General features: G+C 68.2%; 28 non-coding genes across 28 annotated transcripts; all 28 read left to right on the plus strand.

The window, feature by feature from the left end:
* The first annotated feature begins 1,024 nt into the window (after positions 1-1,024).
* On the plus strand, positions 1,025-1,143 carry LOC130158509 (5S ribosomal RNA). The gene has a single exon (XR_008825349.1). It is a non-coding gene; the product is annotated as a 5S ribosomal RNA (ribosomal RNA).
* A 570-nt stretch (positions 1,144-1,713) lies between these two features.
* Positions 1,714-1,832, plus strand: LOC130158467 (5S ribosomal RNA). Its single transcript, XR_008825306.1, has one exon. It is a non-coding gene; the product is annotated as a 5S ribosomal RNA (ribosomal RNA).
* A 569-nt stretch (positions 1,833-2,401) lies between these two features.
* LOC130158502 (5S ribosomal RNA) lies at positions 2,402-2,520 on the plus strand. The gene has a single exon (XR_008825342.1). It is a non-coding gene; the product is annotated as a 5S ribosomal RNA (ribosomal RNA).
* A 570-nt stretch (positions 2,521-3,090) lies between these two features.
* Positions 3,091-3,209, plus strand: LOC130158478 (5S ribosomal RNA). Its single transcript, XR_008825319.1, has one exon. It is a non-coding gene; the product is annotated as a 5S ribosomal RNA (ribosomal RNA).
* Positions 3,210-3,779: 570 nt separating this feature from the next.
* Positions 3,780-3,898, plus strand: LOC130158490 (5S ribosomal RNA). Its single transcript, XR_008825331.1, has one exon. It is a non-coding gene; the product is annotated as a 5S ribosomal RNA (ribosomal RNA).
* A 570-nt stretch (positions 3,899-4,468) lies between these two features.
* LOC130158504 (5S ribosomal RNA) lies at positions 4,469-4,587 on the plus strand. The gene has a single exon (XR_008825343.1). It is a non-coding gene; the product is annotated as a 5S ribosomal RNA (ribosomal RNA).
* Positions 4,588-5,156: 569 nt separating this feature from the next.
* Positions 5,157-5,275, plus strand: LOC130158505 (5S ribosomal RNA). The gene has a single exon (XR_008825344.1). It is a non-coding gene; the product is annotated as a 5S ribosomal RNA (ribosomal RNA).
* Positions 5,276-5,846: 571 nt separating this feature from the next.
* On the plus strand, positions 5,847-5,965 carry LOC130158506 (5S ribosomal RNA). The gene has a single exon (XR_008825345.1). It is a non-coding gene; the product is annotated as a 5S ribosomal RNA (ribosomal RNA).
* A 569-nt stretch (positions 5,966-6,534) lies between these two features.
* Positions 6,535-6,653, plus strand: LOC130158516 (5S ribosomal RNA). The gene has a single exon (XR_008825355.1). It is a non-coding gene; the product is annotated as a 5S ribosomal RNA (ribosomal RNA).
* A 569-nt stretch (positions 6,654-7,222) lies between these two features.
* LOC130158527 (5S ribosomal RNA) lies at positions 7,223-7,341 on the plus strand. Its single transcript, XR_008825366.1, has one exon. It is a non-coding gene; the product is annotated as a 5S ribosomal RNA (ribosomal RNA).
* Positions 7,342-7,912: 571 nt separating this feature from the next.
* Positions 7,913-8,031, plus strand: LOC130158528 (5S ribosomal RNA). The gene has a single exon (XR_008825367.1). It is a non-coding gene; the product is annotated as a 5S ribosomal RNA (ribosomal RNA).
* A 571-nt stretch (positions 8,032-8,602) lies between these two features.
* LOC130158529 (5S ribosomal RNA) lies at positions 8,603-8,721 on the plus strand. Its single transcript, XR_008825368.1, has one exon. It is a non-coding gene; the product is annotated as a 5S ribosomal RNA (ribosomal RNA).
* A 569-nt stretch (positions 8,722-9,290) lies between these two features.
* On the plus strand, positions 9,291-9,409 carry LOC130158530 (5S ribosomal RNA). The gene has a single exon (XR_008825369.1). It is a non-coding gene; the product is annotated as a 5S ribosomal RNA (ribosomal RNA).
* A 570-nt stretch (positions 9,410-9,979) lies between these two features.
* Positions 9,980-10,098, plus strand: LOC130158531 (5S ribosomal RNA). The gene has a single exon (XR_008825370.1). It is a non-coding gene; the product is annotated as a 5S ribosomal RNA (ribosomal RNA).
* A 570-nt stretch (positions 10,099-10,668) lies between these two features.
* Positions 10,669-10,787, plus strand: LOC130158533 (5S ribosomal RNA). Its single transcript, XR_008825372.1, has one exon. It is a non-coding gene; the product is annotated as a 5S ribosomal RNA (ribosomal RNA).
* Positions 10,788-11,356: 569 nt separating this feature from the next.
* LOC130158534 (5S ribosomal RNA) lies at positions 11,357-11,475 on the plus strand. Its single transcript, XR_008825373.1, has one exon. It is a non-coding gene; the product is annotated as a 5S ribosomal RNA (ribosomal RNA).
* A 570-nt stretch (positions 11,476-12,045) lies between these two features.
* On the plus strand, positions 12,046-12,164 carry LOC130158535 (5S ribosomal RNA). Its single transcript, XR_008825374.1, has one exon. It is a non-coding gene; the product is annotated as a 5S ribosomal RNA (ribosomal RNA).
* A 570-nt stretch (positions 12,165-12,734) lies between these two features.
* Positions 12,735-12,853, plus strand: LOC130158536 (5S ribosomal RNA). The gene has a single exon (XR_008825375.1). It is a non-coding gene; the product is annotated as a 5S ribosomal RNA (ribosomal RNA).
* Positions 12,854-13,423: 570 nt separating this feature from the next.
* Positions 13,424-13,542, plus strand: LOC130158537 (5S ribosomal RNA). The gene has a single exon (XR_008825376.1). It is a non-coding gene; the product is annotated as a 5S ribosomal RNA (ribosomal RNA).
* Positions 13,543-14,112: 570 nt separating this feature from the next.
* LOC130158538 (5S ribosomal RNA) lies at positions 14,113-14,231 on the plus strand. Its single transcript, XR_008825377.1, has one exon. It is a non-coding gene; the product is annotated as a 5S ribosomal RNA (ribosomal RNA).
* Positions 14,232-14,801: 570 nt separating this feature from the next.
* LOC130158539 (5S ribosomal RNA) lies at positions 14,802-14,920 on the plus strand. The gene has a single exon (XR_008825378.1). It is a non-coding gene; the product is annotated as a 5S ribosomal RNA (ribosomal RNA).
* Positions 14,921-15,490: 570 nt separating this feature from the next.
* Positions 15,491-15,609, plus strand: LOC130158540 (5S ribosomal RNA). The gene has a single exon (XR_008825379.1). It is a non-coding gene; the product is annotated as a 5S ribosomal RNA (ribosomal RNA).
* Positions 15,610-16,179: 570 nt separating this feature from the next.
* Positions 16,180-16,298, plus strand: LOC130158541 (5S ribosomal RNA). Its single transcript, XR_008825380.1, has one exon. It is a non-coding gene; the product is annotated as a 5S ribosomal RNA (ribosomal RNA).
* Positions 16,299-16,868: 570 nt separating this feature from the next.
* Positions 16,869-16,987, plus strand: LOC130158542 (5S ribosomal RNA). Its single transcript, XR_008825381.1, has one exon. It is a non-coding gene; the product is annotated as a 5S ribosomal RNA (ribosomal RNA).
* A 570-nt stretch (positions 16,988-17,557) lies between these two features.
* On the plus strand, positions 17,558-17,676 carry LOC130158544 (5S ribosomal RNA). Its single transcript, XR_008825383.1, has one exon. It is a non-coding gene; the product is annotated as a 5S ribosomal RNA (ribosomal RNA).
* A 570-nt stretch (positions 17,677-18,246) lies between these two features.
* On the plus strand, positions 18,247-18,365 carry LOC130158545 (5S ribosomal RNA). Its single transcript, XR_008825384.1, has one exon. It is a non-coding gene; the product is annotated as a 5S ribosomal RNA (ribosomal RNA).
* Positions 18,366-18,935: 570 nt separating this feature from the next.
* Positions 18,936-19,054, plus strand: LOC130158546 (5S ribosomal RNA). The gene has a single exon (XR_008825385.1). It is a non-coding gene; the product is annotated as a 5S ribosomal RNA (ribosomal RNA).
* A 569-nt stretch (positions 19,055-19,623) lies between these two features.
* Positions 19,624-19,742, plus strand: LOC130158547 (5S ribosomal RNA). Its single transcript, XR_008825386.1, has one exon. It is a non-coding gene; the product is annotated as a 5S ribosomal RNA (ribosomal RNA).
* Positions 19,743-19,745: the final 3 nt, after the last annotated feature.

The raw sequence follows: 19,745 nt of genomic DNA on the forward strand, positions 1-19,745 counted from the left end.
CCTCCTCAGAAAATGACTGCTGAGGCCATCTGCAGCGACTCGGCCTTCTAGCGGCTGCCCTAGTGAGGGTCGGGGTGGCTGCATGGTCACCACAGCGTGTGGCATGGGAAGGCCGTGGCAGGTGTATCACACCAGGACTGCCTGGAAAAAAAAGCTGCTGAGCGAAAGGGGTGGCATGTGCTGTGCCTACACTGCCCTCAGTGCCACATCCATGGAACAGACTGGCTCCCTTCACCCAAGCGGTGTGGAGAGGAGAGCAGGGAGCTGCTGCAGGGCCACCCACCACCCTTGAGACTCAGGAGCCCAGAGGCCCTTGTGCAGCAGCAGGGTGTCCCAGACCTGAGCAAAGCTAAGGGGAAGACACCAAGAGCACAGCAAGGGTGCCATCTGCTGGAGGTAAACATCTGGGGTATGACAGCCGGGAAATAAAATGAAGAAAGCAACAGACAACTGCAAAATACCATCAGGAAAAGGAAGACGGAAAAAGAAAAAGGACTATCGATATGAAGACCTGTTCTTGTTGATCATGATAACTGTGTATGGCTACTGGGAAAAGTGTACTACTAGGAAATGTTATAGGCACTGAACCTGGTCAAGAACTATGGCACAAGTTGGAAGCATGTCAGTCAGAGATGTTACTGGGTCAGGGGGCTCTTATATAGGCTGTTGATTTGTGAGTAGCTATGCTTTGTTGTGGTAGGGTTCTGGTAAACCGGGGTTGACATGTGACAGGGTTGCCTGTTACTTCAGTATGTGAGTCATTGGAGCTGTACTGGGCTGAGAGGGCGAGGTGGGGGATGCTGTCCAGGTCTGTTATTGGGGCAGGGAGAATGTCCTTTGAGATATGAATGAGTACGTCTCCCTCTATTATAGTGCTGTGGTTCTCCTCTGCCAGGATTGCTGTTCATTCAGTGTGTGGGTTCCAGGGACTGTGGTAGTCTTTATGTTTCTTTGGGGATGGCTATAGCGTCGTACATGAGCATGTGGCAGGTTTGTGGAGAGGGCTGCTGGCAGGAGAGGGGGTGCCTACGGCCATACCACCCTGAGAACGCCTGATCTCGTCTGATCTCGGAAGCTAAGCAGGGTCGGGCCCGGTTAGTACTTGGATGGGAGACCGCCTGGGAATACCGGGTGCTGTAGGCTTTTTACCGAGGGGCGCCTGCGGGAAGCCCCCCCCCTTTTGCGGCAGGGGCGTTGCGGAGGCTTGGGGGCCTTGCGCGTGAGCTGGTGCTGCTTGCGCGGGTCAGGCTGGTGGGGCGGGCGGGGCGCGGTGGCGGCCTGCTGCCCCGCAGCCTCGTTGCGGAGGGCCGAAGCGTGGCGTGGGAGCGAGCGTGGCAGCTGCCTGTTGCGAGGGCTGCCGTTAGGTAGCGGGGGGCCGTTGCGTTGCGGCCGGTAGGTGCAGGCGTTGTTGCGCGCGTGGTGCTGGTGGTTCAGGTGTGCGCGGGGATTGCCTGCTGCTGCCCTGGCCGGTGAGCGAGGAGGGCTGTAGGGCGGTGTGCGAGCAGGGTAGGTGTTTGTTGGCGCGGTCTGCATGGGCGCGGTGCGGGGCAGGTGCGTGCTGGGGGTAGTTGCGTGTGTTGCGTTGGGTGTTGGTTGTGTGTCGGGTGTGCGGGGTCGGTTGCGGGCGCCCTGCGTCGGGGTTGTGGGTGTCTGCAGGGTTGTGCGTGAGCGTGTGTGGCGTTTGTGGAGAGGGCTGCTGGCGGGAGAGGGGGTGCCTACGGCCATACCACCCTGAGAACGCCCGATCTCGTCTGATCTCGGAAGCTAAGCAGGGTCGGGCCCGGTTAGTACTTGGATGGGAGACCGCCTGGGAATACCGGGTGCTGTAGGCTTTTTACCGAGGGGCGCCTGCGGGAAGCCCCCCCCCTTTTGCGGCAGGGGCGTTGCGGAGGCTTGGGGGCCTTGCGCGTGAGCTGGTGCTGCTTGCGCGGGTCAGGCTGGTGGGGCGGGCGGGCGCGGTGGCGGCCTGCTGCCCCGCAGCCTCGTTGCGGAGGGCCGAAGCGTGGCGTGGGAGCGAGCGTGGCAGCTGCCTGTTGCGAGGGCTGCCGTTAGGTAGCGGGGGGCCGTTGCGTTGCGGCCGGTAGGTGCAGGCGTTGTTGCGCGCGTGGTGCTGGTGGTTCAGGTGTGCGCGGGGATTGCCTGCTGCTGCCCTGGCCGGTGAGCGAGGAGGGCTGTAGGGCGGTGTGCGAGCAGGGTAGGTGTTTGTTGGCGCGGTCTGCATGGGCGCGGTGCGGGGCAGGTGCGTGCTGGGGGTAGTTGCGTGTGTTGCGTTGGGTGTTGGTTGTGTGTCGGGTGTGCGGGGTCGGTTGCGGGCGCCCTGCGTCGGGGTTGTGGGTGTCTGCAGGGTTGTGCGTGAGCGTGTGTGGCGTTTGTGGAGAGGGCTGCTGGCGGGAGAGGGGGTGCCTACGGCCATACCACCCTGGGAACGCCCGATCTCGTCTGATCTCGGAAGCTAAGCAGGGTCGGGCCCGGTTAGTACTTGGATGGGAGACCGCCTGGGAATACCGGGTGCTGTAGGCTTTTTACCGAGGGGCGCCTTGCGGGAAGCCCCCCCCCTTTTGCGGCAGGGGCGTTGCGGAGGCTTGGGGGCCTTGCGCGTGAGCTGGTGCTGCTTGCGCGGGTCAGGCTGGTGGGGCGGGCGGGCGCGGTGGCGGCCTGCTGCCCCGCAGCCTCGTTGCGGAGGGCCGAAGCGTGGCGTGGGAGCGAGCGTGGCAGCTGCCTGTTGCGAGGGCTGCCGTTAGGTAGCGGGGGGCCGTTGCGTTGCGGCCGGTAGGTGCAGGCGTTGTTGCGCGCGTGGTGCTGGTGGTTCAGGTGTGCGCGGGGATTGCCTGCTGCTGCCCTGGCCGGTGAGCGAGGAGGGCTGTAGGGCGGTGTGCGAGCAGGGTAGGTGTTTGTTGGCGCGGTCTGCATGGGCGCGGTGCGGGGCAGGTGCGTGCTGGGGGTAGTTGCGTGTGTTGCGTTGGGTGTTGGTTGTGTGTCGGGTGTGCGGGGTCGGTTGCGGGCGCCCTGCGTCGGGGTTGTGGGTGTCTGCAGGGTTGTGCGTGAGCGTGTGTGGCGTTTGTGGAGAGGGCTGCTGGCGGGAGAGGGGGTGCCTACGGCCATACCACCCTGAGAACGCCCGATCTCGTCTGATCTCGGAAGCTAAGCAGGGTCGGGCCCGGTTAGTACTTGGATGGGAGACCGCCTGGGAATACCGGGTGCTGTAGGCTTTTTACCGAGGGGCGCCTGCGGGAAGCCCCCCCCCTTTTGCGGCAGGGGCGTTGCGGAGGCTTGGGGGCCTTGCGCGTGAGCTGGTGCTGCTTGCGCGGGTCAGGCTGGTGGGGCGGGCGGGCGCGGGTGGCGGCCTGCTGCCCCGCAGCCTCGTTGCGGAGGGCCGAAGCGTGGCGTGGGAGCGAGCGTGGCAGCTGCCTGTTGCGAGGGCTGCCGTTAGGTAGCGGGGGGCCGTTGCGTTGCGGCCGGTAGGTGCAGGCGTTGTTGCGCGCGTGGTGCTGGTGGTTCAGGTGTGCGCGGGGATTGCCTGCTGCTGCCCTGGCCGGTGAGCGAGGAGGGCTGTAGGGCGGTGTGCGAGCAGGGTAGGTGTTTGTTGGCGCGGTCTGCATGGGCGCGGTGCGGGGCAGGTGCGTGCTGGGGGTAGTTGCGTGTGTTGCGTTGGGTGTTGGTTGTGTGTCGGGTGTGCGGGGTCGGTTGCGGGCGCCCTGCGTCGGGGTTGTGGGTGTCTGCAGGGTTGTGCGTGAGCGTGTGTGGCGTTTGTGGAGAGGGCTGCTGGCGGGAGAGGGGGTGCCTACGGCCATACCACCCTGAGAACGCCCGATCTCGTCTGATCTCGGAAGCTAAGCAGGGTCGGGCCCGGTTAGTACTTGGATGGGAGACCGCCTGGGAATACCGGGTGCTGTAGGCTTTTTACCGAGGGGCGCCTTGCGGGAAGCCCCCCCCCTTTTGCGGCAGGGGCGTTGCGGAGGCTTGGGGGCCTTGCGCGTGAGCTGGTGCTGCTTGCGCGGGTCAGGCTGGTGGGGCGGGCGGGCGCGGTGGCGGCCTGCTGCCCCGCAGCCTCGTTGCGGAGGGCCGAAGCGTGGCGTGGGAGCGAGCGTGGCAGCTGCCTGTTGCGAGGGCTGCCGTTAGGTAGCGGGGGGCCGTTGCGTTGCGGCCGGTAGGTGCAGGCGTTGTTGCGCGCGTGGTGCTGGTGGTTCAGGTGTGCGCGGGGATTGCCTGCTGCTGCCCTGGCCGGTGAGCGAGGAGGGCTGTAGGGCGGTGTGCGAGCAGGGTAGGTGTTTGTTGGCGCGGTCTGCATGGGCGCGGTGCGGGGCAGGTGCGTGCTGGGGGTAGTTGCGTGTGTTGCGTTGGGTGTTGGTTGTGTGTCGGGTGTGCGGGGTCGGTTGCGGGCGCCCTGCGTCGGGGTTGTGGGTGTCTGCAGGGTTGTGCGTGAGCGTGTGTGGCGTTTGTGGAGAGGGCTGCTGGCGGGAGAGGGGGTGCCTACGGCCATACCACCCTGAGAACGCCCGATCTCGTCTGATCTCGGAAGCTAAGCAGGGTCGGGCCCGGTTAGTACTTGGATGGGAGACCGCCTGGGAATACCGGGTGCTGTAGGCTTTTTACCGAGGGGCGCCTGCGGGAAGCCCCCCCCCTTTTGCGGCAGGGGCGTTGCGGAGGCTTGGGGGCCTTGCGCGTGAGCTGGTGCTGCTTGCGCGGGTCAGGCTGGTGGGGCGGGCGGGCGCGGTGGCGGCCTGCTGCCCCGCAGCCTCGTTGCGGAGGGCCGAAGCGTGGCGTGGGAGCGAGCGTGGCAGCTGCCTGTTGCGAGGGCTGCCGTTAGGTAGCGGGGGGCCGTTGCGTTGCGGCCGGTAGGTGCAGGCGTTGTTGCGCGCGTGGTGCTGGTGGTTCAGGTGTGCGCGGGGATTGCCTGCTGCTGCCCTGGCCGGTGAGCGAGGAGGGCTGTAGGGCGGTGTGCGAGCAGGGTAGGTGTTTGTTGGCGCGGTCTGCATGGGCGCGGTGCGGGGCAGGTGCGTGCTGGGGGTAGTTGCGTGTGTTGCGTTGGGTGTTGGTTGTGTGTCGGGTGTGCGGGGTCGGTTGCGGGCGCCCTGCGTCGGGGTTGTGGGTGTCTGCAGGGTTGTGCGTGAGCGTGTGTGGCGTTTGTGGAGAGGGCTGCTGGCGGGAGAGGGGGTGCCTACGGCCATACCACCCTGGGAACGCCCGATCTCGTCTGATCTCGGAAGCTAAGCAGGGTCGGGCCCGGTTAGTACTTGGATGGGAGACCGCCTGGGAATACCGGGTGCTGTAGGCTTTTTACCGAGGGGCGCCTTGCGGGAAGCCCCCCCCCTTTTGCGGCAGGGGCGTTGCGGAGGCTTGGGGGCCTTGCGCGTGAGCTGGTGCTGCTTGCGCGGGTCAGGCTGGTGGGGCGGGCGGGCGCGGGTGGCGGCCTGCTGCCCCGCAGCCTCGTTGCGGAGGGCCGAAGCGTGGCGTGGGAGCGAGCGTGGCAGCTGCCTGTTGCGAGGGCTGCCGTTAGGTAGCGGGGGGCCGTTGCGTTGCGGCCGGTAGGTGCAGGCGTTGTTGCGCGCGTGGTGCTGGTGGTTCAGGTGTGCGCGGGGATTGCCTGCTGCTGCCCTGGCCGGTGAGCGAGGAGGGCTGTAGGGCGGTGTGCGAGCAGGGTAGGTGTTTGTTGGCGTGGTCTGCATGGGCGCGGTGCGGGGCAGGTGCGTGCTGGGGGTAGTTGCGTGTGTTGCGTTGGGTGTTGGTTGTGTGTCGGGTGTGCGGGGTCGGTTGCGGGCGCCCTGCGTCGGGGTTGTGGGTGTCTGCAGGGTTGTGCGTGAGCGTGTGTGGCGTTTGTGGAGAGGGCTGCTGGCGGGAGAGGGGGTGCCTACGGCCATACCACCCTGGGAACGCCCGATCTCGTCTGATCTCGGAAGCTAAGCAGGGTCGGGCCCGGTTAGTACTTGGATGGGAGACCGCCTGGGAATACCGGGTGCTGTAGGCTTTTTACCGAGGGGCGCCTGCGGGAAGCCCCCCCCCTTTTGCGGCAGGGGCGTTGCGGAGGCTTGGGGGCCTTGCGCGTGAGCTGGTGCTGCTTGCGCGGGTCAGGCTGGTGGGGCGGGCGGGCGCGGTGGCGGCCTGCTGCCCCGCAGCCTCGTTGCGGAGGGCCGAAGCGTGGCGTGGGAGCGAGCGTGGCAGCTGCCTGTTGCGAGGGCTGCCGTTAGGTAGCGGGGGGCCGTTGCGTTGCGGCCGGTAGGTGCAGGCGTTGTTGCGCGCGTGGTGCTGGTGGTTCAGGTGTGCGCGGGGATTGCCTGCTGCTGCCCTGGCCGGTGAGCGAGGAGGGCTGTAGGGCGGTGTGCGAGCAGGGTAGGTGTTTGTTGGCGCGGTCTGCATGGGCGCGGTGCGGGGCAGGTGCGTGCTGGGGGTAGTTGCGTGTGTTGCGTTGGGTGTTGGTTGTGTGTCGGGTGTGCGGGGTCGGTTGCGGGCGCCCTGCGTCGGGGTTGTGGGTGTCTGCAGGGTTGTGCGTGAGCGTGTGTGGCGTTTGTGGAGAGGGCTGCTGGCGGGAGAGGGGGTGCCTACGGCCATACCACCCTGAGAACGCCCGATCTCGTCTGATCTCGGAAGCTAAGCAGGGTCGGGCCCGGTTAGTACTTGGATGGGAGACCGCCTGGGAATACCGGGTGCTGTAGGCTTTTTACCGAGGGGCGCCTGCGGGAAGCCCCCCCCCTTTTGCGGCAGGGGCGTTGCGGAGGCTTGGGGGCCTTGCGCGTGAGCTGGTGCTGCTTGCGCGGGTCAGGCTGGTGGGGCGGGCGGGCGCGGTGGCGGCCTGCTGCCCCGCAGCCTCGTTGCGGAGGGCCGAAGCGTGGCGTGGGAGCGAGCGTGGCAGCTGCCTGTTGCGAGGGCTGCCGTTAGGTAGCGGGGGGCCGTTGCGTTGCGGCCGGTAGGTGCAGGCGTTGTTGCGCGCGTGGTGCTGGTGGTTCAGGTGTGCGTGGGGATTGCCTGCTGCTGCCCTGGCCGGTGAGCGAGGAGGGCTGTAGGGCGGTGTGCGAGCAGGGTAGGTGTTTGTTGGCGCGGTCTGCATGGGCGCGGTGCGGGGCAGGTGCGTGCTGGGGGTAGTTGCGTGTGTTGCGTTGGGTGTTGGTTGTGTGTCGGGTGTGCGGGGTCGGTTGCGGGCGCCCTGCGTCGGGGTTGTGGGTGTCTGCAGGGTTGTGCGTGAGCGTGTGTGGCGTTTGTGGAGAGGGCTGCTGGCGGGAGAGGGGGTGCCTACGGCCATACCACCCTGAGAACGCCCGATCTCGTCTGATCTCGGAAGCTAAGCAGGGTCGGGCCCGGTTAGTACTTGGATGGGAGACCGCCTGGGAATACCGGGTGCTGTAGGCTTTTTACCGAGGGGCGCCTTGCGGGAAGCCCCCCCCCTTTTGCGGCAGGGGCGTTGCGGAGGCTTGGGGGCCTTGCGCGTGAGCTGGTGCTGCTTGCGCGGGTCAGGCTGGTGGGGCGGGCGGGGCGCGGTGGCGGCCTGCTGCCCCGCAGCCTCGTTGCGGAGGGCCGAAGCGTGGCGTGGGAGCGAGCGTGGCAGCTGCCTGTTGCGAGGGCTGCCGTTAGGTAGCGGGGGGCCGTTGCGTTGCGGCCGGTAGGTGCAGGCGTTGTTGCGCGCGTGGTGCTGGTGGTTCAGGTGTGCGCGGGGATTGCCTGCTGCTGCCCTGGCCGGTGAGCGAGGAGGGCTGTAGGGCGGTGTGCGAGCAGGGTAGGTGTTTGTTGGCGCGGTCTGCATGGGCGCGGTGCGGGGCAGGTGCGTGCTGGGGGTAGTTGCGTGTGTTGCGTTGGGTGTTGGTTGTGTGTCGGGTGTGCGGGGTCGGTTGCGGGCGCCCTGCGTCGGGGTTGTGGGTGTCTGCAGGGTTGTGCGTGAGCGTGTGTGGCGTTTGTGGAGAGGGCTGCTGGCGGGAGAGGGGGTGCCTACGGCCATACCACCCTGAGAACGCCCGATCTCGTCTGATCTCGGAAGCTAAGCAGGGTCGGGCCCGGTTAGTACTTGGATGGGAGACCGCCTGGGAATACCGGGTGCTGTAGGCTTTTTACCGAGGGGCGCCTTGCGGGAAGCCCCCCCCCTTTTGCGGCAGGGGCGTTGCGGAGGCTTGGGGGCCTTGCGCGTGAGCTGGTGCTGCTTGCGCGGGTCAGGCTGGTGGGGCGGGCGGGCGCGGTGGCGGCCTGCTGCCCCGCAGCCTCGTTGCGGAGGGCCGAAGCGTGGCGTGGGAGCGAGCGTGGCAGCTGCCTGTTGCGAGGGCTGCCGTTAGGTAGCGGGGGGGCCGTTGCGTTGCGGCCGGTAGGTGCAGGCGTTGTTGCGCGCGTGGTGCTGGTGGTTCAGGTGTGTGCGGGGATTGCCTGCTGCTGCCCTGGCCGGTGATCGAGGAGGGCTGTAGGGCGGTGTGCGAGCAGGGTAGGTGTTTGTTGGCGCGGTCTGCATGGGCGCGGTGCGGGGCAGGTGCGTGCTGGGGGTAGTTGCGTGTGTTGCGTTGGGTGTTGGTTGTGTGTCGGGTGTGCGGGGTCGGTTGCGGGCGCCCTGCGTCGGGGTTGTGGGTGTCTGCAGGGTTGTGCGTGAGCGTGTGTGGCGTTTGTGGAGAGGGCTGCTGGCGGGAGAGGGGGTGCCTACGGCCATACCACCCTGAGAACGCCCGATCTCGTCTGATCTCGGAAGCTAAGCAGGGTCGGGCCCGGTTAGTACTTGGATGGGAGACCGCCTGGGAATACCGGGTGCTGTAGGCTTTTTACCGAGGGGCGCCTGCGGGAAGCCCCCCCCCTTTTGCGGCAGGGGCGTTGCGGAGGCTTGGGGGCCTTGCGCGTGAGCTGGTGCTGCTTGCGCGGGTCAGGCTGGTGGGGCGGGCGGGCGCGGTGGCGGCCTGCTGCCCCGCAGCCTCGTTGCGGAGGGCCGAAGCGTGGCGTGGGAGCGAGCGTGGCAGCTGCCTGTTGCGAGGGCTGCCGTTAGGTAGCGGGGGGCCGTTGCGTTGCGGCCGGTAGGTGCAGGCGTTGTTGCGCGCGTGGTGCTGGTGGTTCAGGTGTGCGCGGGGATTGCCTGCTGCTGCCCTGGCCGGTGAGCGAGGAGGGCTGTAGGGCGGTGTGCGAGCAGGGTAGGTGTTTGTTGGCGCGGTCTGCATGGGCGCGGTGCGGGGCAGGTGCGTGCTGGGGGTAGTTGCGTGTGTTGCGTTGGGTGTTGGTTGTGTGTCGGGTGTGCGGGGTCGGTTGCGGGCGCCCTGCGTCGGGGTTGTGGGTGTCTGCAGGGTTGTGCGTGAGCGTGTGTGGCGTTTGTGGAGAGGGCTGCTGGCGGGAGAGGGGGTGCCTACGGCCATACCACCCTGAGAACGCCCGATCTCGTCTGATCTCGGAAGCTAAGCAGGGTCGGGCCCGGTTAGTACTTGGATGGGAGACCGCCTGGGAATACCGGGTGCTGTAGGCTTTTTACCGAGGGGCGCCTGCGGGAAGCCCCCCCCCCTTTTGCGGCAGGGGCGTTGCGGAGGCTTGGGGGCCTTGCGCGTGAGCTGGTGCTGCTTGCGCGGGTCAGGCTGGTGGGGCGGGCGGGCGCGGTGGCGGCCTGCTGCCCCGCAGCCTCGTTGCGGAGGGCCGAAGCGTGGCGTGGGAGCGAGCGTGGCAGCTGCCTGTTGCGAGGGCTGCCGTTAGGTAGCGGGGGGCCGTTGCGTTGCGGCCGGTAGGTGCAGGCGTTGTTGCGCGCGTGGTGCTGGTGGTTCAGGTGTGCGCGGGGATTGCCTGCTGCTGCCTTGGCCGGTGAGCGAGGAGGGCTGTAGGGCGGTGTGCGAGCAGGGTAGGTGTTTGTTGGCGCGGTCTGCATGGGCGCGGTGCGGGGCAGGTGCGTGCTGGGGGTAGTTGCGTGTGTTGCGTTGGGTGTTGGTTGTGTGTCGGGTGTGCGGGGTCGGTTGCGGGCGCCCTGCGTCGGGGTTGTGGGTGTCTGCAGGGTTGTGCGTGAGCGTGTGTGGCGTTTGTGGAGAGGGCTGCTGGCGGGAGAGGGGGTGCCTACGGCCATACCACCCTGAGAACGCCCGATCTCGTCTGATCTCGGAAGCTAAGCAGGGTCGGGCCCGGTTAGTACTTGGATGGGAGACCGCCTGGGAATACCGGGTGCTGTAGGCTTTTTACCGAGGGGCGCCTGCGGGAAGCCCCCCCCCCTTTTGCGGCAGGGGCGTTGCGGAGGCTTGGGGGCCTTGCGCGTGAGCTGGTGCTGCTTGCGCGGGTCAGGCTGGTGGGGCGGGCGGGCGCGGTGGCGGCCTGCTGCCCCGCAGCCTCGTTGCGGAGGGCCGAAGCGTGGCGTGGGAGCGAGCGTGGCAGCTGCCTGTTGCGAGGGCTGCCGTTAGGTAGCGGGGGGCCGTTGCGTTGCGGCCGGTAGGTGCAGGCGTTGTTGCGCGCGTGGTGCTGGTGGTTCAGGTGTGCGCGGGGATTGCCTGCTGCTGCCCTGGCCGGTGATCGAGGAGGGCTGTAGGGCGGTGTGCGAGCAGGGTAGGTGTTTGTTGGCGCGGTCTGCATGGGCGCGGTGCGGGGCAGGTGCGTGCTGGGGGTAGTTGCGTGTGTTGCGTTGGGTGTTGGTTGTGTGTCGGGTGTGCGGGGTCGGTTGCGGGCGCCCTGCGTCGGGGTTGTGGGTGTCTGCAGGGTTGTGCGTGAGCGTGTGTGGCGTTTGTGGAGAGGGCTGCTGGCGGGAGAGGGGGTGCCTACGGCCATACCACCCTGAGAACGCCCGATCTCGTCTGATCTCGGAAGCTAAGCAGGGTCGGGCCCGGTTAGTACTTGGATGGGAGACCGCCTGGGAATACCGGGTGCTGTAGGCTTTTTACCGAGGGGCGCCTGCGGGAAGCCCCCCCCCTTTTGCGGCAGGGGCGTTGCGGAGGCTTGGGGGCCTTGCGCGTGAGCTGGTGCTGCTTGCGCGGGTCAGGCTGGTGGGGCGGGCGGGCGCGGTGGCGGCCTGCTGCCCCGCAGCCTCGTTGCGGAGGGCCGAAGCGTGGCGTGGGAGCGAGCGTGGCAGCTGCCTGTTGCGAGGGCTGCCGTTAGGTAGCGGGGGGCCGTTGCGTTGCGGCCGGTAGGTGCAGGCGTTGTTGCGCGCGTGGTGCTGGTGGTTCAGGTGTGCGCGGGGATTGCCTGCTGCTGCCCTGGCCGGTGAGCGAGGAGGGCTGTAGGGCGGTGTGCGAGCAGGGTAGGTGTTTGTTGGCGCGGTCTGCATGGGCGCGGTGCGGGGCAGGTGCGTGCTGGGGGTAGTTGCGTGTGTTGCGTTGGGTGTTGGTTGTGTGTCGGGTGTGCGGGGTCGGTTGCGGGCGCCCTGCGTCGGGGTTGTGGGTGTCTGCAGGGTTGTGCGTGAGCGTGTGTGGCGTTTGTGGAGAGGGCTGCTGGCGGGAGAGGGGGTGCCTACGGCCATACCACCCTGAGAACGCCCGATCTCGTCTGATCTCGGAAGCTAAGCAGGGTCGGGCCCGGTTAGTACTTGGATGGGAGACCGCCTGGGAATACCGGGTGCTGTAGGCTTTTTACCGAGGGGCGCCTTGCGGGAAGCCCCCCCCCTTTTGCGGCAGGGGCGTTGCGGAGGCTTGGGGGCCTTGCGCGTGAGCTGGTGCTGCTTGCGCGGGTCAGGCTGGTGGGGCGGGCGGGCGCGGTGGCGGCCTGCTGCCCCGCAGCCTCGTTGCGGAGGGCCGAAGCGTGGCGTGGGAGCGAGCGTGGCAGCTGCCTGTTGCGAGGGCTGCCGTTAGGTAGCGGGGGGCCGTTGCGTTGCGGCCGGTAGGTGCAGGCGTTGTTGCGCGCGTGGTGCTGGTGGTTCAGGTGTGCGCGGGGATTGCCTGCTGCTGCCCTGGCCGGTGAGCGAGGAGGGCTGTAGGGCGGTGTGCGAGCAGGGTAGGTGTTTGTTGGCGCGGTCTGCATGGGCGCGGTGCGGGGCAGGTGCGTGCTGGGGGTAGTTGCGTGTGTTGCGTTGGGTGTTGGTTGTGTGTCGGGTGTGCGGGGTCGGTTGCGGGCGCCCTGCGTCGGGGTTGTGGGTGTCTGCAGGGTTGTGCGTGAGCGTGTGTGGCGTTTGTGGAGAGGGCTGCTGGCGGGAGAGGGGGTGCCTACGGCCATACCACCCTGAGAACGCCCGATCTCGTCTGATCTCGGAAGCTAAGCAGGGTCGGGCCCGGTTAGTACTTGGATGGGAGACCGCCTGGGAATACCGGGTGCTGTAGGCTTTTTACCGAGGGGCGCCTGCGGGAAGCCCCCCCCCTTTTGCGGCAGGGGCGTTGCGGAGGCTTGGGGGCCTTGCGCGTGAGCTGGTGCTGCTTGCGCGGGTCAGGCTGGTGGGGCGGGCGGGCGCGGTGGCGGCCTGCTGCCCCGCAGCCTCGTTGCGGAGGGCCGAAGCGTGGCGTGGGAGCGAGCGTGGCAGCTGCCTGTTGCGAGGGCTGCCGTTAGGTAGCGGGGGGGCCGTTGCGTTGCGGCCGGTAGGTGCAGGCGTTGTTGCGCGCGTGGTGCTGGTGGTTCAGGTGTGCGCGGGGATTGCCTGCTGCTGCCCTGGCCGGTGAGCGAGGAGGGCTGTAGGGCGGTGTGCGAGCAGGGTAGGTGTTTGTTGGCGCGGTCTGCATGGGCGCGGTGCGGGGCAGGTGCGTGCTGGGGGTAGTTGCGTGTGTTGCGTTGGGTGTTGGTTGTGTGTCGGGTGTGCGGGGTCGGTTGCGGGCGCCCTGCGTCGGGGTTGTGGGTGTCTGCAGGGTTGTGCGTGAGCGTGTGTGGCGTTTGTGGAGAGGGCTGCTGGCGGGAGAGGGGGTGCCTACGGCCATACCACCCTGAGAACGCCCGATCTCGTCTGATCTCGGAAGCTAAGCAGGGTCGGGCCCGGTTAGTACTTGGATGGGAGACCGCCTGGGAATACCGGGTGCTGTAGGCTTTTTACCGAGGGGCGCCTGCGGGAAGCCCCCCCCCCTTTTGCGGCAGGGGCGTTGCGGAGGCTTGGGGGCCTTGCGCGTGAGCTGGTGCTGCTTGCGCGGGTCAGGCTGGTGGGGCGGGCGGGCGCGGTGGCGGCCTGCTGCCCCGCAGCCTCGTTGCGGAGGGCCGAAGCGTGGCGTGGGAGCGAGCGTGGCAGCTGCCTGTTGCGAGGGCTGCCGTTAGGTAGCGGGGGGCCGTTGCGTTGCGGCCGGTAGGTGCAGGCGTTGTTGCGCGCGTGGTGCTGGTGGTTCAGGTGTGCGCGGGGATTGCCTGCTGCTGCCCTGGCCGGTGATCGAGGAGGGCTGTAGGGCGGTGTGCGAGCAGGGTAGGTGTTTGTTGGCGCGGTCTGCATGGGCGCGGTGCGGGGCAGGTGCGTGCTGGGGGTAGTTGCGTGTGTTGCGTTGGGTGTTGGTTGTGTGTCGGGTGTGCGGGGTCGGTTGCGGGCGCCCTGCGTCGGGGTTGTGGGTGTCTGCAGGGTTGTGCGTGAGCGTGTGTGGCGTTTGTGGAGAGGGCTGCTGGCGGGAGAGGGGGTGCCTACGGCCATACCACCCTGAGAACGCCCGATCTCGTCTGATCTCGGAAGCTAAGCAGGGTCGGGCCCGGTTAGTACTTGGATGGGAGACCGCCTGGGAATACCGGGTGCTGTAGGCTTTTTACCGAGGGGCGCCTTGCGGGAAGCCCCCCCCCTTTTGCGGCAGGGGCGTTGCGGAGGCTTGGGGGCCTTGCGCGTGAGCTGGTGCTGCTTGCGCGGGTCAGGCTGGTGGGGCGGGCGGGCGCGGTGGCGGCCTGCTGCCCCGCAGCCTCGTTGCGGAGGGCCGAAGCGTGGCGTGGGAGCGAGCGTGGCAGCTGCCTGTTGCGAGGGCTGCCGTTAGGTAGCGGGGGGCCGTTGCGTTGCGGCCGGTAGGTGCAGGCGTTGTTGCGCGCGTGGTGCTGGTGGTTCAGGTGTGCGCGGGGATTGCCTGCTGCTGCCTTGGCCGGTGAGCGAGGAGGGCTGTAGGGCGGTGTGCGAGCAGGGTAGGTGTTTGTTGGCGCGGTCTGCATGGGCGCGGTGCGGGGCAGGTGCGTGCTGGGGGTAGTTGCGTGTGTTGCGTTGGGTGTTGGTTGTGTGTCGGGTGTGCGGGGTCGGTTGCGGGCGCCCTGCGTCGGGGTTGTGGGTGTCTGCAGGGTTGTGCGTGAGCGTGTGTGGCGTTTGTGGAGAGGGCTGCTGGCGGGAGAGGGGGTGCCTACGGCCATACCACCCTGAGAACGCCCGATCTCGTCTGATCTCGGAAGCTAAGCAGGGTCGGGCCCGGTTAGTACTTGGATGGGAGACCGCCTGGGAATACCGGGTGCTGTAGGCTTTTTACCGAGGGGCGCCTTGCGGGAAGCCCCCCCCCTTTTGCGGCAGGGGCGTTGCGGAGGCTTGGGGGCCTTGCGCGTGAGCTGGTGCTGCTTGCGCGGGTCAGGCTGGTGGGGCGGGCGGGCGCGGTGGCGGCCTGCTGCCCCGCAGCCTCGTTGCGGAGGGCCGAAGCGTGGCGTGGGAGCGAGCGTGGCAGCTGCCTGTTGCGAGGGCTGCCGTTAGGTAGCGGGGGGCCGTTGCGTTGCGGCCGGTAGGTGCAGGCGTTGTTGCGCGCGTGGTGCTGGTGGTTCAGGTGTGCGCGGGGATTGCCTGCTGCTGCCTTGGCCGGTGAGCGAGGAGGGCTGTAGGGCGGTGTGCGAGCAGGGTAGGTGTTTGTTGGCGCGGTCTGCATGGGCGCGGTGCGGGGCAGGTGCGTGCTGGGGGTAGTTGCGTGTGTTGCGTTGGGTGTTGGTTGTGTGTCGGGTGTGCGGGGTCGGTTGCGGGCGCCCTGCGTCGGGGTTGTGGGTGTCTGCAGGGTTGTGCGTGAGCGTGTGTGGCGTTTGTGGAGAGGGCTGCTGGCGGGAGAGGGGGTGCCTACGGCCATACCACCCTGAGAACGCCCGATCTCGTCTGATCTCGGAAGCTAAGCAGGGTCGGGCCCGGTTAGTACTTGGATGGGAGACCGCCTGGGAATACCGGGTGCTGTAGGCTTTTTACCGAGGGGCGCCTGCGGGAAGCCCCCCCCCCTTTTGCGGCAGGGGCGTTGCGGAGGCTTGGGGGCCTTGCGCGTGAGCTGGTGCTGCTTGCGCGGGTCAGGCTGGTGGGGCGGGCGGGCGCGGTGGCGGCCTGCTGCCCCGCAGCCTCGTTGCGGAGGGCCGAAGCGTGGCGTGGGAGCGAGCGTGGCAGCTGCCTGTTGCGAGGGCTGCCGTTAGGTAGCGGGGGGCCGTTGCGTTGCGGCCGGTAGGTGCAGGCGTTGTTGCGCGCGTGGTGCTGGTGGTTCAGGTGTGCGCGGGGATTGCCTGCTGCTGCCCTGGCCGGTGAGCGAGGAGGGCTGTAGGGCGGTGTGCGAGCAGGGTAGGTGTTTGTTGGCGCGGTCTGCATGGGCGCGGTGCGGGGCAGGTGCGTGCTGGGGGTAGTTGCGTGTGTTGCGTTGGGTGTTGGTTGTGTGTCGGGTGTGCGGGGTCGGTTGCGGGCGCCCTGCGTCGGGGTTGTGGGTGTCTGCAGGGTTGTGCGTGAGCGTGTGTGGCGTTTGTGGAGAGGGCTGCTGGCGGGAGAGGGGGTGCCTACGGCCATACCACCCTGAGAACGCCCGATCTCGTCTGATCTCGGAAGCTAAGCAGGGTCGGGCCCGGTTAGTACTTGGATGGGAGACCGCCTGGGAATACCGGGTGCTGTAGGCTTTTTACCGAGGGGCGCCTGCGGGAAGCCCCCCCCCTTTTGCGGCAGGGGCGTTGCGGAGGCTTGGGGGCCTTGCGCGTGAGCTGGTGCTGCTTGCGCGGGTCAGGCTGGTGGGGCGGGCGGGCGCGGTGGCGGCCTGCTGCCCCGCAGCCTCGTTGCGGAGGGCCGAAGCGTGGCGTGGGAGCGAGCGTGGCAGCTGCCTGTTGCGAGGGCTGCCGTTAGGTAGCGGGGGGGCCGTTGCGTTGCGGCCGGTAGGTGCAGGCGTTGTTGCGCGCGTGGTGCTGGTGGTTCAGGTGTGCGCGGGGATTGCCTGCTGCTGCCCTGGCCGGTGAGCGAGGAGGGCTGTAGGGCGGTGTGCGAGCAGGGTAGGTGTTTGTTGGCGCGGTCTGCATGGGCGCGGTGCGGGGCAGGTGCGTGCTGGGGGTAGTTGCGTGTGTTGCGTTGGGTGTTGGTTGTGTGTCGGGTGTGCGGGGTCGGTTGCGGGCGCCCTGCGTCGGGGTTGTGGGTGTCTGCAGGGTTGTGCGTGAGCGTGTGTGGCGTTTGTGGAGAGGGCTGCTGGCGGGAGAGGGGGTGCCTACGGCCATACCACCCTGAGAACGCCCGATCTCGTCTGATCTCGGAAGCTAAGCAGGGTCGGGCCCGGTTAGTACTTGGATGGGAGACCGCCTGGGAATACCGGGTGCTGTAGGCTTTTTACCGAGGGGCGCCTTGCGGGAAGCCCCCCCCCTTTTGCGGCAGGGGCGTTGCGGAGGCTTGGGGGCCTTGCGCGTGAGCTGGTGCTGCTTGCGCGGGTCAGGCTGGTGGGGCGGGCGGGCGCGGTGGCGGCCTGCTGCCCCGCAGCCTCGTTGCGGAGGGCCGAAGCGTGGCGTGGGAGCGAGCGTGGCAGCTGCCTGTTGCGAGGGCTGCCGTTAGGTAGCGGGGGGCCGTTGCGTTGCGGCCGGTAGGTGCAGGCGTTGTTGCGCGCGTGGTGCTGGTGGTTCAGGTGTGCGCGGGGATTGCCTGCTGCTGCCCTGGCCGGTGAGCGAGGAGGGCTGTAGGGCGGTGTGCGAGCAGGGTAGGTGTTTGTTGGCGCGGTCTGCATGGGCGCGGTGCGGGGCAGGTGCGTGCTGGGGGTAGTTGCGTGTGTTGCGTTGGGTGTTGGTTGTGTGTCGGGTGTGCGGGGTCGGTTGCGGGCGCCCTGCGTCGGGGTTGTGGGTGTCTGCAGGGTTGTGCGTGAGCGTGTGTGGCGTTTGTGGAGAGGGCTGCTGGCGGGAGAGGGGGTGCCTACGGCCATACCACCCTGAGAACGCCCGATCTCGTCTGATCTCGGAAGCTAAGCAGGGTCGGGCCCGGTTAGTACTTGGATGGGAGACCGCCTGGGAATACCGGGTGCTGTAGGCTTTTTACCGAGGGGCGCCTTGCGGGAAGCCCCCCCCCTTTTGCGGCAGGGGCGTTGCGGAGGCTTGGGGGCCTTGCGCGTGAGCTGGTGCTGCTTGCGCGGGTCAGGCTGGTGGGGCGGGCGGGCGCGGTGGCGGCCTGCTGCCCCGCAGCCTCGTTGCGGAGGGCCGAAGCGTGGCGTGGGAGCGAGCGTGGCAGCTGCCTGTTGCGAGGGCTGCCGTTAGGTAGCGGGGGGCCGTTGCGTTGCGGCCGGTAGGTGCAGGCGTTGTTGCGCGCGTGGTGCTGGTGGTTCAGGTGTGCGCGGGGATTGCCTGCTGCTGCCCTGGCCGGTGAGCGAGGAGGGCTGTAGGGCGGTGTGCGAGCAGGGTAGGTGTTTGTTGGCGCGGTCTGCATGGGCGCGGTGCGGGGCAGGTGCGTGCTGGGGGTAGTTGCGTGTGTTGCGTTGGGTGTTGGTTGTGTGTCGGGTGTGCGGGGTCGGTTGCGGGCGCCCTGCGTCAGGGTTGTGGGTGTCTGCAGGGTTGTGCGTGAGCGTGTGTGGCGTTTGTGGAGAGGGCTGCTGGCGGGAGAGGGGGTGCCTACGGCCATACCACCCTGAGAACGCCCGATCTCGTCTGATCTCGGAAGCTAAGCAGGGTCGGGCCCGGTTAGTACTTGGATGGGAGACCGCCTGGGAATACCGGGTGCTGTAGGCTTTTTACCGAGGGGCGCCTTGCGGGAAGCCCCCCCCCTTTTGCGGCAGGGGCGTTGCGGAGGCTTGGGGGCCTTGCGCGTGAGCTGGTGCTGCTTGCGCGGGTCAGGCTGGTGGGGCGGGCGGGCGCGGTGGCGGCCTGCTGCCCCGCAGCCTCGTTGCGGAGGGCCGAAGCGTGGCGTGGGAGCGAGCGTGGCAGCTGCCTGTTGCGAGGGCTGCCGTTAGGTAGCGGGGGGCCGTTGCGTTGCGGCCGGTAGGTGCAGGCGTTGTTGCGCGCGTGGTGCTGGTGGTTCAGGTGTGCGCGGGGATTGCCTGCTGCTGCCCTGGCCGGTGAGCGAGGAGGGCTGTAGGGCGGTGTGCGAGCAGGGTAGGTGTTTGTTGGCGCGGTCTGCATGGGCGCGGTGCGGGGCAGGTGCGTGCTGGGGGTAGTTGCGTGTGTTGCGTTGGGTGTTGGTTGTGTGTCGGGTGTGCGGGGTCGGTTGCGGGCGCCCTGCGTCGGGGTTGTGGGTGTCTGCAGGGTTGTGCGTGAGCGTGTGTGGCGTTTGTGGAGAGGGCTGCTGGCGGGAGAGGGGGTGCCTACGGCCATACCACCCTGAGAACGCCCGATCTCGTCTGATCTCGGAAGCTAAGCAGGGTCGGGCCCGGTTAGTACTTGGATGGGAGACCGCCTGGGAATACCGGGTGCTGTAGGCTTTTTACCGAGGGGCGCCTGCGGGAAGCCCCCCCCCCTTTTGCGGCAGGGGCGTTGCGGAGGCTTGGGGGCCTTGCGCGTGAGCTGGTGCTGCTTGCGCGGGTCAGGCTGGTGGGGCGGGCGGGCGCGGTGGCGGCCTGCTGCCCCGCAGCCTCGTTGCGGAGGGCCGAAGCGTGGCGTGGGAGCGAGCGTGGCAGCTGCCTGTTGCGAGGGCTGCCGTTAGGTAGCGGGGGGCCGTTGCGTTGCGGCCGGTAGGTGCAGGCGTTGTTGCGCGCGTGGTGCTGGTGGTTCAGGTGTGCGCGGGGATTGCCTGCTGCTGCCCTGGCCGGTGAGCGAGGAGGGCTGTAGGGCGGTGTGCGAGCAGGGTAGGTGTTTGTTGGCGCGGTCTGCATGGGCGCGGTGCGGGGCAGGTGCGTGCTGGGGGTAGTTGCGTGTGTTGCGTTGGGTGTTGGTTGTGTGTCGGGTGTGCGGGGTCGGTTGCGGGCGCCCTGCGTCGGGGTTGTGGGTGTCTGCAGGGTTGTGCGTGAGCGTGTGTGGCGTTTGTGGAGAGGGCTGCTGGCGGGAGAGGGGGTGCCTACGGCCATACCACCCTGAGAACGCCCGATCTCGTCTGATCTCGGAAGCTAAGCAGGGTCGGGCCCGGTTAGTACTTGGATGGGAGACCGCCTGGGAATACCGGGTGCTGTAGGCTTTTTACCGAGGGGCGCCTGCGGGAAGCCCCCCCCCTTTTGCGGCAGGGGCGTTGCGGAGGCTTGGGGGCCTTGCGCGTGAGCTGGTGCTGCTTGCGCGGGTCAGGCTGGTGGGGCGGGCGGGCGCGGTGGCGGCCTGCTGCCCCGCAGCCTCGTTGCGGAGGGCCGAAGCGTGGCGTGGGAGCGAGCGTGGCAGCTGCCTGTTGCGAGGGCTGCCGTTAGGTAGCGGGGGGCCGTTGCGTTGCGGCCGGTAGGTGCAGGCGTTGTTGCGCGCGTGGTGCTGGTGGTTCAGGTGTGCGCGGGGATTGCCTGCTGCTGCCCTGGCCGGTGAGCGAGGAGGGCTGTAGGGCGGTGTGCGAGCAGGGTAGGTGTTTGTTGGCGCGGTCTGCATGGGCGCGGTGCGGGGCAGGTGCGTGCTGGGGGTAGTTGCGTGTGTTGCGTTGGGTGTTGGTTGTGTGTCGGGTGTGCGGGGTCGGTTGCGGGCGCCCTGCGTCGGGGTTGTGGGTGTCTGCAGGGTTGTGCGTGAGCGTGTGTGGCGTTTGTGGAGAGGGCTGCTGGCGGGAGAGGGGGTGCCTACGGCCATACCACCCTGAGAACGCCCGATCTCGTCTGATCTCGGAAGCTAAGCAGGGTCGGGCCCGGTTAGTACTTGGATGGGAGACCGCCTGGGAATACCGGGTGCTGTAGGCTTTT

This window comes from Falco biarmicus, chromosome 13 (assembly GCF_023638135.1).
Source record: "Falco biarmicus isolate bFalBia1 chromosome 13, bFalBia1.pri, whole genome shotgun sequence".
Classification (NCBI taxonomy): Eukaryota; Metazoa; Chordata; class Aves; order Falconiformes; family Falconidae; genus Falco; species Falco biarmicus.